The sequence below is a fragment of the Triticum dicoccoides genome, chromosome 5A (genome assembly GCF_002162155.2).
Source record: "Triticum dicoccoides isolate Atlit2015 ecotype Zavitan chromosome 5A, WEW_v2.0, whole genome shotgun sequence".
Classification (NCBI taxonomy): Eukaryota; Viridiplantae; Streptophyta; class Magnoliopsida; order Poales; family Poaceae; genus Triticum; species Triticum dicoccoides.
The window spans coordinates 389,690,848-389,706,390 of NC_041388.1; positions in this window are offsets into that span (position 1 = coordinate 389,690,848).

Consider the following 15,543-nt stretch of genomic DNA (forward strand, 5'->3'; position numbering starts at 1 on the left):
TCTGAAAATAAATGCAAATATAAATAGATCTCAAGGGCAAGTAATAGATCGAAAAGCAAATGTGATAAAGAATAGACCCGGGGCGTAGATTTCACTAGTGGCTTCTGTCAAGAAATAGTACATGGTGGGTAAACAAACTATTGTCAGACAATTGATAGAAAATCGAATAGTTATGACGATATCTAGGCAATGATCAATATATAGGCATCAGGTCCAAGATTACTAGACCGACTCCTGCCTGCATCTACTACTATTACTCGACACATCGACCGTTATCCAGCATGCATCTAGTGTATTAAGTTTATGGATAAACGGAGTAATGCAATAAGAATGATGACATGATGTAGACGAGATCTATTCATGTAGGAATAGCCCCCATCTTGTTATCCTTAATAGCACCGATACATGTGTGTCTTGCTGCCCCTTCTGTCACTAGGAAAGAACACTACATGATTGAACCCGTCACAAAGCACCTCTTCCCACGGCAAGAAAAATCGATCTTGTTGGACTAACTAAACCAAAGATTCGAAGAAGAAATATGAGGCTATAAATAATCATGCATATAAGAGATCAAAGAAAACTCAAACAACTTTGATGGATATAGATCTGATCATAAACTCAAAGTTCAACAGATCCCAACAAACACACCGCAAAAAGAGTTACATCAAATAGATCTCCAAGAGACCATTGTATTGAGAATCAAGAGAGAGAGAGAGGAAGACATCTAGCTACTACCTATGGACCCGTAGGTCTATGGTGAACTACTCACGCGTCATCGGAGAGGCACCAATGAGGATGATGAACCCCTCCGTGATGGTGTCTAGATTGGATCTCGTGGTTCTGGAACTTGCGGTGGCTGGAATTGTGTTTCGTGGACTCCCCTAGGGTTTCTAGAATGTTTGGTGATTTATAGGGCGAAGAGGCGGTGTGGGAGGCCACCGGGGAGGGCACAACCCAATGGGGTGTGCCTGGGCCCCTAGGCGTGCCCGGGTGAGTTGTGTGACGATGACATGTACCTAGGGCAGGGAAATAAGCCTTTCCTAGACGCCCTACCCAAGGTCACTACCCTAAAGTCAGATACATTCAAGGATCAACGGAAGATACCGACTGAAATCACCTTGGAGTGCAATCCACTAGACCAACTATCCCACTCAGATACCCCAATTCCACTCGACTATTATACAGTCATTCGACCACACGAAGAATCACTCAGAGAACAGAAGGTCTAAAGCCACCCAGGACGGCAATGGTCAGGCATTCACTCCGTAGTGTTAAAGGCCATTCATATCTCTTTATAGCTAGCGTTACCAGTAACGCCTTGTCTTAATGTACATTGAACCCTGTATAACTGAGGGCTGGAGGGGTCCGACACACTCGATACAAGACACCCTCATCCTCAGGTACAAGGGTTCGCACTCCTGTAACTCTCACACATAATCCAGTCGACCAAGCCTCCGGCCACCGATACGTAGGGCTATTATTTCCTTTGAGAAGGGCCTAAACTTATACATCTTGCGTCTACAATCTCACTGTAGCTAGGATCTTGCCTCTTCCTACGTACCTCCATCCTTATTGTCATACTTACTCCCATGACAGGTGGCGCCCACCATGGGGCAGGTGTCTTAGCGACTTCCAGTGAGGTTACAATTTTTCCGATCTCCATCAACATGGTTTTTGGCGGTCGTTTGGCTTTAGGACGCGATATCCATCTCGGCATGCTTGTTTTCATCGCCAATGACTCCGCCTGGCTCCAAGAGGCCCCCCTCGATGTCGAGGCCCTTCCCATATGCGGGGCGGCGCACTTCCGTGTGAGTGCTCGCGGCGTCCTCTTGTGGCAGCCGTCGACCTGGTATCGGCCGGCTCCCGCATCGTTCGCCCTTCCAGCTGTACGCCGTCGCAAAAGATCTGGTCGATTGCGGCTTCAGCGTTGGGTGAAGCATGCGGTGGCCTGCCGGTCGGCCACCCCTCAAGTCGCGGCAATTGAGCCCGATGAATCTCTCTCCGGACTATTCGACCTGTCGACTGGTTCCGCGGAGACTCTTTCCGAGTGCGGGAGCAGCGACCTGCGACGGAAGTCCTCATGGTCGACACGCCGTGCAACCCTCCTGGATTCCGTCGCAATGGCGGTGCCGATGGTGGCGGCAGCCTGTTGCATGGTCATGACGAATATCATCCAGAAGCCCTCACTTCGAAGCAGAGGGACGAGCTGCATCGTCGCAACATGGAGGTGCTCCACACCCCCCATCATTGGGGAAACCTCCGAGGCTTGGGCCTTGGAGGCCGCACACCTAGCCACCTTGGCTGAGCGCGCGCGACTGGAGAATCTCCAATATTCACTCAACGAGCGCTCCCGTCGTCACATCCCTGAATCCAGTCATCGACATCGACAATTGTTTTCGCCTGAACCTCAGGTATATCGTACTTCGATCTAGAATCTTGCAGCTGCAACCCGTATAGCACAGTCAATTCAGTCGTCCCATTCAGAGGCTGGGAGAGGTTTGCTGTAGATCCGAGCGCTGCTCCGGGCAGCGGGGGAACAAAACTCTGCCATTTCTCAGTCGCGCAATAGGATCCATAGCAGATCTATGATCGCAGCCACAGTTCAGTCGGCTCATAGTCCAAGATCACCTCCGCGGCGTGAGGATCGTGGGCACCGCCAGGATCAGCATCTGGATCAGGGCCATGGTCAGTATGATCATCGATTCAGCTGTGATGACCACCGTCAAATGCCAATGCCTCCCCCGAGGGGTGATTCGTACGTGCCCCGGCAGTATGTTGACAGGATTAATATGGTGATGAGCGGAGAGCCCCGGTCGTCCCAAGAGAACCTGGGTTTGATGCGAGATCTCTTCTCATACAAAATCTTGTCGACCGAGCTCGGGAACACAGAGAGCGACAAGATGTTCACCACCCGAGTGGAAGCCGAGTGCATGTTTCTGGTCCCGAGTGTTTCAGCAGAGCTATCCGAGCTGCAGAGATCCCGCCCAACATCAGATTGGCGACGGGCGTGAGCAAGTACCGGCGAATCGAAGCCCGATACTTGGCTAGAAGATTACCAAGTGGCAGTGCGGATTGGTGGCGGCAACGATGATGTAGCCATGAAGCACCTCCCCCTGATGCTTGAGGGCTCGGCCAGAGATTGGATGAATCAGTTGGCCCCTGGCAGTATTTTCAGTTGGGAAGAGTTGGCCCGAGTGTTTATCAAAACGTTCGAGGGCACTTGCAAGAGACCTGCTGGGTTGACTGAGTTATAGCATTGTATCCCGAAACCGAATGAGACCTTGAGAGATTACATTCAGAGATGGAGTACCCTTCATCACACAGTGGAAAACGGGTCGCAGCACCAAGCAGTTTGCTCCTTCAAAGAGGGCGTTTGGTACAGAGAGCTTAACCTGAAGTTCGGTCGGACAAGAGATATGACCCTGGCCCGAATGATGGAAATAGCTACTCGGTACGCTAACGGCGAAGAGGAAGACCGACTCCGCAGTGGCAAGGATAAACCAGTCGCCCAAGACACCGGAGGAGGAAATTTCAGTCGGAAGCAAAAGTGCAAAGCCGGAACCGCAGGTCCTGCTGAAGCCGCAGTCGTGAATTAATGGAAGTTCAAGGGGAAGCCTAAAGGGCCTTGGATCCCCAAGAAAATAAAAGATCAAGCAGGAAATGATGTTCTTGATTTTCCATGCCACATACACACCAAAACAGATGCAGAGGGTAACTTAATTCTGCCCAAGCATACCACTCGACAGTGTTGATTCCTGATTCGTAGCTTCCGAGAGGGTCAGTGTCGGTGTCAAAATCGGCAGATCTCGGGAGGGGGTCCCAAACTATGTGTCCAAGGATCGAAGGTAACAGGAGGCAGGGGACATGATGTTTACCCAGGTTCGGGCCCTCTTGATGGAGGTAATACCCTACTTCCTGCTTGATTGACTTTGATGACTATAGGGGTTACAAGAGTTGGTCTACCACGAGATCATAACGGCTAAACCCTAGATGTATAGCCTATATGATTATGATTCTTCCCTACGGACTAAACCCTCCGGTTTGTATAGACACCGGAGGGGGCTAGGGTTGTACAAAAGTCAGTTTACAGATAAAGGAATCTTCATATCCGCATGCCAAGCTTGCCTTCCACGCCAAGGAGAGTCCCATCCGGACACGGGGAAAAGCCTTCCATCTTGTATCTTCATGGCCCATCAGTCTGGCCCATGTCACATAGCCCGAACGCCCGAGGACCCCGTAATCCAGGACTCCCTCAATAGCCCTCGAACCAGTCTTCAATGACGACTTGTTCGGCGCGCAAGTTGTCTTCGGCATTGTAAGGCGGGTTCCCCCATCGAATACTTCAAAGCATCTGAACCGAGGGGCTATATTCGGCCCTTACATCTCCGATCTTGGTAAGGTGAATTCTTCGAAAACTCGATTTTCATTAAATGTCGCACCCTTTGGCTTCTGTGCTTCCGCCGCCTCAGCTTACACATGGCAAACGAATGCGAAGGGCCCAAGCGTTTTTACAGATAACCCCTCGACAGCGTATAGAAGGTGTCTATTTAAGGAGATCAAATCTCAGATACCATTCCATGCCAGGCGAGAATCCTTCAAACTTGCCTCAAGGAACCATGCAACCATGGCTAGCGCTCCTAGTTCTTCCTCCCACCCCTACGGCTCTCAAAAAGGTGATTGGGATAGCTTCTCTGTATCCCATGCCCAGCTGACCAAGCTCCAGGCGCAGGGCTATCTCCCCCTGTAAATCTAGTCCTTGTTCGGGTAGGATTAACATCCTTTACTAGCGAGGCCCTGGCAGAAAATTTCCCGTATCCTTCAGAAGGGGAGCGAGTGTGCTTCATGTCTTTTCTTTTGAGAGGCGTTGGATTCCCAATCCATGCTTTCCTCCGGGGTATCCTGGAGTACTACGGCGTCCAACTGCACAATATCACATCGGGCTCTATTCTGCACATCGCTGGCTATGTTGCTCTTTGCAAGCTGTTCCTGGGCTGCGAGGCCCATTTCAAGCTATGGAGAAAGCTCTTCTGTCTCGTCCCTCGCTCCCAAAAGGGATCTATATTCGAGGTGGGCGGTGCAGAAGTTTGGCGTATAGCCGGGATAGGATACTTGTCCGGCACTCCGAAGAAGGCATCCATGGAGTGGCCCTCGGAGTGGTTTTATATTGAAGATGTCATCCTCTCAGACCCAATCCGACGTGGCCTACCTGAATTCTCCCATGGCCGTCTAAGGAAACGCCACAGCTGGCGCCCTCGGAGCCTCGAGGAGGAAGACAATGCGGAAGTCAAGAAGTTAATGGACAAGATAAAGGTACTCGTCCAGTCTGGACTGTCCATAATTGAAGTCATGGCGATTTCCAAAATGCGTGGTGTCCAACCACTCCAATCCAGAGGACTCCCCATGTGGAACTACAGCGGGGAGCATGATACATCCCTCTATGGGCACAAGGGTCCGGATAACTTTACCGCCCTGGCCACCATGGTGGCCGACCTTTATAAAGGGGAGTGAGGGAGTCCTGGATTAGGGGGTGTCCGGATGGCCGGACTTGTTGGAAATATGCCCTAGAGGCAATAATAAAAGTATTATTATTATATTTCCTTGTTCATGATAATTGTCTTTTATTCATGCTATAACTGTATTATCCAGAAATCGTAATACACGTGTGAATACATAGACCACAATATGTCCCTAGTGAGCCTCTAGTTGACTAGCTCGTTGTGATCAACAGATAGTCATGGTTTCCTGGCTATGGACATTGGATGTCGTTGATAACGGGATCACATCATTAGGAGAATGATGTGATGGACAAGACCCAATCCTAAGACTAGCACAAAAGATCGTGTAGTTCATTTGCTAGAGCTTTGCCAATGTCAAGTATCTCTTCCTTCGACCATGAGAGCGTGTAACTCCTGGACACCGTAGGAGTGCTTTGGGTGTATCAAACGTCACAACGTCACTGGGTGACTGTAAAGGTGCACTACAGGTATCTCCGAAAGTATCTATTGTTTTATGCGGATCAAGACTGGGATTTGTCACTCCGTGTAAACGGAGAGGTGTCTCTGGGCCCACTCGGTAGGACATCATCATATGCGCAATGTGACCAAGGAGTTGATCACGGGATGATGTGTTACGGAACGAGTAAAGTGACTTGCCGGTAACAAGATTGAACAAGGTATTGGATACCGACGATCGAATCTCGGGCAAGTAACATACCGATAGACAAAGGGAATTGAATACGGGATTGATTAAGTCCTTGACATCGTGGTTCATCCGATGAGATCATCGTGGAACATGTGGGAGCCATCATGGGTATCGAGATCCCGCTGTTGGTTATTGACCGGAGAACGTCTCGGTCATGTCTACATGTCTCCCGAACCTGTAGGGTCTACACACTTAAGGTTCGATGATGCTAGGGTTATAAAGGAAGTTTGTATGTGGTCACCGAATGTTGTTCGGAGTCCCGGATGAGATCCCGGATGTCACGAGGAGTTCCGGAATGGTCCGGAGGTAAAGATTTATATATGGGAAGTCCTATTTTGGCCACCGGAAAATGTTCGGGATTTTTCGGTATTGTACCGGGAAGGTTCTAGAAGGTTCCGGAGTGGGGCCCACCTGCATGGGGGGACCCACATGGACGTGGGTAGTGGGGGCAAGGCCCCACACCCCTGGTCAAGGCGCACCAAGATCCCCCCTTAGAAGGAATAAGATCATATCCCGAAGGGATAAGATCAAGATCCCTAAAAAGGGGGGATAACAATCGGTGGGGAAGGAAATAATGAGATTTCTTTCCTCCCACCTTGGCCAACGCCCCAATGGACTTGGAGGGAAAGAAACCAGCCCCTCCACCCCTATATATAGTGGGGAGGCGCATGGGAGCTACAAACGAAGTTCTGGCACAACCCTACCTCTCTTCCTACTCCTCCTCTCCCATGGTGCTTGGCGAAGCCCTGCTGGATTGCCACGCTCCTCCACCACCACCACGCCGTTGTGCTGCTGTTGGATGGAGTCTTCCTCAACCTCTCCCTCTCTCCTTGCTGGATCAAGGCGTGGGAGACGTCACCGGGCTGTACGTGTGTTGAACGCGGAGGTGCCGTCCGTTCGGCACTAGGATCATCGGTGATTTGAATCACGACGAGTACGACTCCATCAACCCCGTTCACTTGAACGCTTCCGCTTAGCGATCTACAAGGGTATGTAGATGCACTCTCTTTCTACTCGTTGCTGGTCTCTCCATAGATAGATCTTGGTGACACGTAGGAAAATTTGAATTTCTGCTACGTTCCCCAACAGTGGCATCATGAGCTAGGTCTATTGCGTAGATTCTTTGCACGAGTAGAACACAAAGTAGTTGTGGGCGTTGATTTTGTTCAATATGCTTACCGTTACTAGTCCAATCTTGTTTCGACGGTATTGTGGGATGAAGCGGCCCGGACCGACCTTACACGTACTCTTACGTGAGACAGGTTCCACCGATTGACATGCACTTGGTGCATAAGGTGGCTAGCGGGTGCCAGTCTCTCCCACTTTAGTCGGAACGGATTCGATGAAAAGGGTCCTTATGAAGGGTAAATAGCAATTGGCATATCACGTTGTGGTTTTGCGTAGGTAAGAAACGTTCTTGCTAGAAACCCATAGCAGCCACGTAAAACATGCAACAACAATTAGAGGACGTCTAACTTGTTTTTGCAGGGTATGCTATGTGATGTGATATGGCCAAGAAGAATGTGATGAATGATATGTGATGTATGAGATTGATCATTATCTTGTAATAGGATTCACGACTTGCATGCCGATGAGTATGACAACCGGCAGGAGCCATAGGAGTTGTCTTTATTTATTGTATGACCTGCGTGTCATTGAAGAACGCCATGTAAACTAGTTTACTTTATTGCTAAACGCGTTAGTCATAGAAGTAGAAGTAGTCGTTGGCGTGACAACTTCATGAAGACACGATGATGGAGATCATGATGATGGAGATCATGGTGTCGTGCCGGTGACGATGATGATCATGGAGCCCCGAAGATGAAGATCAAAAGGAGCAAAATGATATTGGCCATATCATGTCACTATTTGATTGCATGTGATGTTTATCATGTTTATGCATCTTGTTTTCTTAGGACGACGGTAGTAAATAAGATGATCCCTTACAAAATTTCAAGAAGTGTTCTCCCCTAACTGTGCACCGTTGCTACAGTTCGTCGCTTCTAAACACCACGTGATGATCGGGTGTGATGGATTCTTACGTTCACATACAACGGGTGTAAGACAGTTTTACACAGCGAAAACACTTAGGGTTAACTTGACGAGCCTAGCATGTGCAGACATGGCCTCGGAACACGGAGACCGAAAGGTCGAGCATGAGTCGTATAGTAGATACGATCAACATGAAGATGTTCACCGATGATGACTAGTCCGTCTCACGTGATGATCGGACACGGCCTAGTTGACTCGGATCATGTAATCACTTAGATGACAAGAGGGATGTCTATCTGAGTGGGAGTTCATAAGATGAACTTAATTATCCTGAACATAGTCAAAAGACCTTTTGCAAATTATGTCGTAGCTCGCGCTATAGTTCTACTGTTTAGATATGTTCCTAGAGAAAATATAGTTGAAAGTTGATAGTAGCGATTATGCGATCAGTAGAAAGCTTATGTCCTTAATGCACCGCTCAGTGTGCTGAACCCCAACATCGTTTGTCGATGTTGCGAACATCGGACATACACGTTTTGATAACTACGTGATAGTTCAATTAAATGGTTTAAGTAGAGGCACCAAAGACGTTTTCGAAATGTCGCGGAACATATGAGATGTTTCGAGGGCTGAAATTGGGATTTGAGGCTCGTGCCCACGTCAAGAGGTATAAGACCTCCGACGATTTTCTTAGCCTGCAAACTAAGGGAGAAAAGCTCAATCGTTGAGCTTGTGCTCAGATTGTCTGAGCACAACAATCACTTGAATCGAGTGGGAGTTGATCCTCCAGATGAGATAGTGATGTTTCCCCAAAGTCATTGCCACCAAGCTGCTAGAGCTTCGTGATTAACTATAACATATCAGGGATAGATATGATGATCCTTGAAATATTCATGATGTTTGACACCGTGGAAGTAGAAATCAAGAAGGAGCATCAATTGTTGATGGTTGGTGAAACCACTAGTTTCAAGAAGGGCAAGGGAACAAAGGGATACTTCATGAAACGGCAATTCAGCTGCTGCTCTAGTGAAGAAACCCAAGGTTGAACCCAAACCCGAGACTAAGTGCTTCTGTAATAAGGGGAACAACCACTGGAGCAGCATTACCCTAGATACTTGGTAGATGAGAAGGCTGGCAAGGTCGATAGAAGTATATTGGATATACATTATGTTAATGTGTACTTTACTAGTACTCCTAGTAGCACCAGGTATTGGATACCGGTTCGGTTGCTAAGTGTTAGTAACTCGAAATAAAAGCTACGGAATAAACGGAGACTAGCTAAAGGTGAGCTGACGATATATGTTGGAAGTGTTTCCAAGGTTGATATGATCAAGCATCGCACGCTCCCTCTACCACCGAGATTGGTGTTTGCGTTGAGCATAGACATGATTGGATTATGTCTATCACAATACGGTTATTCATTTAAGGAGAATAATGGTTACTCTATTTTTGAATAATACCTTCAATGGTCTTGCACCTAAAGGAATGGTTTATTGAATCTCGGTCGTAGTGATACACATTTTCATGCCAAAAGATATAAGATAGTAATGATAGTACCACTTACTTGTGGCACTGCCATGTAAGTCATATCGGTATAAAATGCATGAAGAAGCTCCATGTTGATGGATCTTTGGACTCACTCATTTTTGAAAAGTTTGAGACATGCGAACCATGTCTATTGGTGTATACGCATAAAGAAACTCCATGCAGATGGATCGTTTGGACTCACTTGATTTTGAATCACTTGAGATATGCAAATCATACAACATGGGCAAGATGACTGAAAAGCCTCGTTTTCAGTAAAATGGAACAAGATAGCAACTTGTTGAAAGCAACACATTTTGATGTGTGCAGTCCAATGAGTGCTGAGGCATGCAGTGAATATCGTTATGTTCTTACTTCACAGATGATTCGAGTAGATGTTAAGAATATTTTCTTGATGAAACACAAGTCTGAATTATTGAATGGTTCAAGTAATTTCAGAGTGAAGTAGAAGATCATTGTGACAAGAGGATAAAATGTCTATGATATGATCATAGAGATGAATATCTGAGTTACGAGTTTTGGCACACAATTAAGACATTGTGGAAATTGTTTCGCAATTAATACCGCCTGGAACACCATAGTGTGATGGTGTGTACGAACATCATAGTTGCACCCTATTGGATATGATGCATACCATGATGTCTCTTATCGAACTGCCACGATAGTTTATGGGTTAGGCATTAAAGACAACCACATTCACTTTAAATAGGGTACCACGTAATTCCGATGAGATTACACCGTATGAATTATGGTTTAGAGAAACCTAAGTTGTCGTTTCTTAAAGGTTTGGGGCTGCGACACTTATGTGAAAAGGTTTCAGGATTAAGCTCGAACCCAAAGCGGATAAAGTACATCTTCATAGGACACCCAAAACAGTTGGGTATACCTCCTAATTCAGATCCGAAAGCAATATAAATTGTTTCTAGAATCGGGTCCTTTCTCGAGGAAAGGTTTCTCTCGAAAGAATTGAGTGGGAGGATGGTGGAGACTTGATGAGGTTATTGAACCGTCACTTCAACTAGTGTATAGCTGGGCACAAAGAGTTGTTCCTGTGGCACCTACACCAATTGAAGTGGAAGCTTATGATAGTGATCATGAAGTTTCGGATCAAGTCACTACCGTACCTCGTAGGGTGACAAGGATGCGTACTACTTTAGAGTGGTATGGTAATCCTGTCTTGAAGGTCATGTTGCTAGACAACAATGAACCTACGAGCTATGGAGAAGCGATGGTGGGCCCAAATTCCGACAAATGGTTAGAAGCCATGAAATCCGAGATAGGATCCATGTATAAAAACAAAGTATAGACTTTGGAAGAACTACTTGATGGTCGTAAGGCTGTTGAGTACAGATGGATTTTAAAGGAAGACGGACGATGATGGTAAATGTCACCATTAAGAAAGCTCGACTTGTCGTTAAGATGTTTTCTGACAAGTTCAAGGAGTTGACTACGGTGAGATTTTCTCACTCGTAGCGATGCTAAGAGTCTGTTGGAATTATATTAGCGATTACTGCATTATTTATGAAATTTTGCAGATAGGATGTCAAAACATTGTTTCCTCGACGATTTTCTTGAGGAAAGGTTGTATGTGATACAACCGGAAGGTTTCGTCAATCCTGAAAGATGCTAATAAGTATGCAAAGCTTCAGCAATCCTTCTAAGGACTGGAGTGAGCATCTCGGAGTTGGAATGTATGCTTTGATGATGATCAAAAATTTTGGGTTTGTACAAAGTTTATGAGAAACTTGTATTTCCAAAGAAGTGAGTGGGAGCACTATAGTATTTCTGATGAGTATATGTTGTTGACATATTGTTGATCAGAAATGACGTAGAATTTCTGGAAAGCATATAGGGTTATTTTGAAAGTGTTTTTCAATGGAAAGCCTGGATTAAGCTACTTGAACATTGAGCATCAAGATCTATAAGGATAGATCAAAATGCTTAATAATACTTTCAAATGAGCACATACCTTGACATGATCTTGAAGGTGTTCAAGATGGACCAGTCAAAGAAGGAGTTCTTGCCTGAGTTGTAAGGTACGAAGTTAAGACTTAAAGCTCGACCATGGCAGAATAGAGAGAAAGGACGAAGGTCGTCCCCTATGCTTAAGACGTAGGCTCTTCAGTATGCTATGCTGTGTACCGCACCTGAAGTGTGCCTTGCCATGAGTCAGTCAAGGGGTACAAGAGTGATCCAAGAATGGCTCACAGGACAGCAGTCAAAGTTATCCTTAGTAACTAGTGGACTAAGGAATTTTCTCGATTATGGAGGTGGTAAAAGAGTTCGTCGTAAAGGTTACGACGATGCAAGCTTGACACCTATCCGGATAGCTCTGAGTAGAGAGACCGGATACATATAATGGAGCAATAATTTAGAATAGCTCCAAGTAGAACAGTTGTTTGGAATAGCTCCAAATAGAGCGTGGTAGCTGCATCTAGGAGATGACATAGAGATTTGTAAAGCACACACGGATCTGAAAGGTTTAGACCCGTTGACTAAAACCTCTCTCACAAGCAACATGATCAAACATAAAACTCATTGAGTGTTAATCACATAGTGATGTGAACTAGACTACTGACTCTAGTAAACTCTTGGGTATTAGTCACATGGCGATGTGACCTGTGAGTGTTAATCACATGGCGAGGTGAACTAGATTATTGACTCTAGTGCAAGTGGGAGACTGTTGGAAATATGCCCTAGAGGCAATAATAAAAGTATTATTATTATATTTCCTTGTTCATGATAATTGTCTTTTATTCATGCTATAACTGTATTATCCGGAAATCGTAATACACGTGTGAATACATAGACCACAATATGTCCCTAGTGAGTCTCTAGTTGACTAGCTCGTTGTGATCAACAGATAGTCATGGTTTCCTGGCTATGGACATTGGATGTCGTTGATAACGGGATCACATCATTAGGAGAATGATGTGATGGACAAGACCCAATCCTAAGACTAGCACAAAAGATCGTGTAGTTCATTTGCTAGAGCTTTGCCAATGTCAAGTATCTCTTCCTTCGACCATGAGAGCGTGTAACTCCTGGACACCGTAGGAGTGCTTTGGGTGTATCAAACGTCACAACGTAACTGGGTGACTATAAAGGTGCACTACAGGTATCTCCAAAAGTATCTATTGTTTTATGCGGATCGAGACTGGGATTTGTCACTCCGTGTAAACGGAGAGGTATCTCTGGGCCCACTCGGTAGGACATCATCATATGCGCAATGTGACCAAGGAGTTGATCACAGGATGATGTGTTACGGAACGAGTAAAGTGACTTGCCGGTAATGAGATTGAACAAGGTATTGGATACCGACGATCGAATCTCGGGCAAGTAACATACCGATAGACAAAGGGAATTGAATACGGGATTGATTAAGTCCTTGACATCGTGGTTCATCCGATGAGATCATCGTGGAACATGTGGGAGCCATCATGGGTATCGAGATCCCGCTGTTGGTTATTGACCGAAGAACGTCTCGGTCATGTCTACATGTCTCCCGAACCCGTAGGGTCTACACACTTAAGGTTCGGTGACGCTAGGGTTATAAAGGAAGTTTGTATGTGGTTACCGAATGTTGTTCGGAGTCCCGGATGAGATCCCGGACGTCACGAGGAGTTCCGGAATGGTCCGGAGGTAAAGATTTATATATGGGAAGTCCTATTTTGGCCACCGGAAAATGTTCGGGATTTTTCGGTATTGTACCGGGAAGGTTCTAGAAGGTTCCGGAGTGGGGCCCACCTGCATGGGGGGACCCACATGGACGTGGGTAGTGGGGGCAAGGCCCCACACCCCTGGTCAAGGCGCACCAAGATCCCCCCTTAGAAGGAATAAGATCATATCCCGAAGGGATAAGATCAAGATCCCTAAAAAGGGGGGATAACAATCGGTGGGGAAGGAAATAATGAGATTTCTTTCCTCCCACCTTGGCCAACGCCCCAATGGACTTGGAGGGCAAGAAACCAGCCCCTCCACCCCTATATATAGTGGGGAGGCGCATGGGAGCTACAAACGAAGTTCTGGCACAGCCCTACCTCTCTTCCTACTCCTCCTCTCCCATGGTGCTTGGCGAAGCCCTGCTGGATTGCCACGCTCCTCCACCACCACCATGCCGTTGTGCTGCTGTTGGATGGAGTCTTCCTCAACCTCTCCCTCTCTCCTTGCTGGATCAAGGCATGGGAGACGTCACCGGGCTGTACGTGTGTTGAACGCGGAGGTGCCGTCCGTTCGGCACTAGGATCATCGGTGATTTTTATCACGACGAGTACGACTCCATCAACCCCGTTCACTTGAACGCTTCCGCTTAGCGATCTACAAGGGTATGTAGATGCACTCTCTTTCTACTCGTTGCTGGTCTCTCCATAGATAGATCTTGGTGACACCTAGGAAAATTTTGAATTTCTGCTACGTTCCCCAACAGGACTATACCTTCAGCCGGATTCCTGGACTATGAAGATACAAGATTGAAGACTTCGTCCCGTGTCCGGAAGGGACTTTCCTTGGCGTGGAAGGCAAGCTTGGCGATACGGATATGTAGATCTCCTACTATTGTAACCGACTTTGTGTAACCCTAACCCTCTCCGATGTCTATATAAACCGGAGGGTTTTAGTCCGTAGGACAACAGATAGAACAACAATCATACCATAGGCTAGCTTCTAGGGTTTAGCCTCTCCGATCTCGTGGTAGATCTACTCTTGTACTACCCATATCATCAATATTAATCAAGCAGGTCGTATGGTTTTACCTCCATCAAGAGGGCCCGAACCTGGGTAAAACTTCGTGTCCCTTGCCTCCTGTTACCATCCAGCCTAGACGCACAGTTCGGGACCCCCTACCCGAGATCCGCCGGTTTTGACACCGACATTGGTGCTTTCATTGAGAGTTCCTCTGTGTCGTTGCCGTCAGGCTTGATGGCTCCTACTATCATCAATAGTGATGCGGTCCAGGGTGAAACTTGTCTCCCAGACAAATCTCTGTCTTCGGCGGCTTTGCACTGTGGGCTAATTTGCCTGGCCATCTGGAGCAGATCGAAAGCTACGCCCCTGGCCGTCAGGTTAGGTTTGGAAGTTTAAACTACACGGCTAACATCCGCGGGGACTTGATCTTCGACGGAGTCGAGCCACTGCTGAGCGCGCCGCACTATCATGACGGGCATGATCTAGCTCTGCCGCTGAACAGTGCCCTGGAGGCCGCACCCGCATCGCTTCGACCCTTAATTCGGAGCCAACTGCGCTGATCGAGGATGGGTGGTTGGACGCCGCCTCGGGGGCTGCGATCCCAATGACGATCGAGCCAAACACCAGCCCCGCACTCCGCGAGACTCGTGACTCCAAGGAGCCGGACTCCTCCCCGGACTCTGAACCTTCCGCGCCCCTGATGATCGAATCCGATTGGGCGCCGATCATGGAGTTTACCGCCGCGGACATCTTTCAGCACTCGCCCTTCAGTGATATTATGAAATCACTAAAGTCTCTCTCTTTGTCAAGAGAGCCCTGCCCGGATCATGGCCAGCAGGATTGGGATGCGGAAGACAAAGAAATTCGACGCCCACCCACCACCCACTTTGTAGCCACTGTCGACGATTTAACCGACATGCTCGACTTCGACTCTGAAAACATCGACGGTATGGACTACGATGCGGGAGGCGAAGAAGAACCACCGCCCACAGGGCGCTGGACGCCCACCTCATCATATGATGTATACATGGTGGACGCTCCAAAAGATGACGACGAGGAGTGGAAGGACGCACCGAAGGCTTGTTTCCTCGAGAAGCAGTCAAAGCGGCGACGCAAGCGCCG